The 1,796-nt window shown below is 40.9% G+C and overlaps 1 pseudogene; it reads left to right on the top strand.

The window, feature by feature from the left end:
* Positions 1-221: 221 nt before the first annotated feature.
* LOC142442173 (N-acetyltransferase ESCO2 pseudogene) lies at positions 222-1,521 on the top strand (annotated as a pseudogene).
* Positions 1,522-1,796: the final 275 nt, after the last annotated feature.

Consider the following 1,796-nt stretch of genomic DNA (forward strand, 5'->3'; position numbering starts at 1 on the left):
GATGAACCATGTGCAGGATTAGAAAGCCCAGTCTCTCTCCCTCAGAACTGCTGCCCATCGCTGCCCATCACGTAGGCTGACCATCGCAGCCCGTCACGTAAGCACTCTAGCACCAGGACTCTCCTCGCAAGACGTGAAAACGAAGGGAAACTAACACAAAATTTATCAGGTCCAGTAGTTTCTTCAACGGGATGTGAACCTGATGAAAATGTGTTTAGAGGATGCCATCAATCGTGAGCACAGGGCCCACTGTCAGTGTGTCCTTAGTCAATGCAAAAGAGTCTCTAGCTGAAGAACAGTCTTCTGTGAGCTCCAGCTTGAAAGAGACCACCGCACAGAAAAACACCAAGGGCCCTAATAAAGAGATGAGAGCAGTTCATCGTTGATGCAGGTCAGAAACATTTGGGCGCTACTATGTGTATGTCTGGTGGCAACACTGAACATGGACCTCCACCCTGAAGATGTTCAGGATCATCAGAGATTTCTAGAGAGACTCAAATATACAGGTTGGAAAAAAAAAATGTAGTCGTCCAGTTTGGAGATGGAAAAGATCGTTTTATTTTTGCCACAGGATCCAAACTATACAATCAGAAAGGTAGAAGATGTCCAAGAACTTGTCAATAATGAACTAGGATTCCATCAGGTTTATTATTCCCCAATGTCCAAACAAAACCAACACTTTTCTCTTGACATCTGATGCAAAGAAAGTAGTTGGATGGTTCCTTGCAGTGCCTATCAAACAGGCTTTCTGCGTCCTTTCTGAACCAAGTGACCCAGGATCCTCAAGCTCTGAAGAATGTCACCACCGGGCTTGGCAGTGTTCAGATGTACCACAGCCTGCAGTCTGTGGGATAAGTAGAATGTGGGTCTCTAGGCTGAGGAGAAGAAAAGGCAATGCAAGACGACTGGTCTCAGGAATTGCTTCTTGTTTGGCTGTATTCTCTGCATTGATGAGCTTATAATTTCTGACCCTGCTCCAGATGTTGATTTATTTGTAATCAATTGTGTGGATAAGTATACACAAACGGAACTATTTAAACCAGTGGTTCTCAACCTGTGGGTTGCAATCCCTTTGGGGGTCAAACAACCGTTTCACAGGGGTCACCCGATTCATAACAGTAGCAAAGTTACAGTGATGAAGTAGCAACGAAAATAATGTTATGGCTGGGGTGTCACCACAACATGAGGAACTGTATGAAAGGGTTACGGCATCAGTGCGGTTGAGAACCACTGATTTAAACAATATTAAACAAAATACTAACACATACCTCCCTGCCCTTCAGTTTTCTTCCTTATGAATTTGGAACATTTGTCACAATGTTCCTGGAGCTCCAAAGAGAAGAAAAGCACTGAATGCTGTATGCGATGAGCAGGCTGAGTCCTCAATTATGGAACGCAGTAGCATGACCTGGAAAATTACCTGTTTGTTGGCAAAACAAGGCTGTTTCCTACAGAGATATGGCCCCTTATTTTTCATAAAGCACACTTTTATATCAGGAATATCTCATGCTGCACAAGTAAAATATGACAAATTAAAAACTCAAATATTTTCAAGTCCAGATTTTAAAGTAATTCCTGATTTCTATATACAAAATCCTCACTTTCATTTTTGGCTGGAAGAAATTTAGCAATGTTTGAAATTTCTAATTTGTAACAAAGAAATGAGAAAAGATATCCTTTTATGCAGAATTGTATACTTTAATGCTTGAATCTCCTTAAAAATCAAATAGTTAAATGTATACCGTCAGCAAGTTTAATTAATATTTAGTCATTGTCCTATTGTCTTTTCATTAAAT

Source organism: Tenrec ecaudatus, chromosome 1 (assembly GCF_050624435.1).
Source record: "Tenrec ecaudatus isolate mTenEca1 chromosome 1, mTenEca1.hap1, whole genome shotgun sequence".
In the NCBI taxonomy this organism is placed as follows: Eukaryota; Metazoa; Chordata; class Mammalia; order Afrosoricida; family Tenrecidae; genus Tenrec; species Tenrec ecaudatus.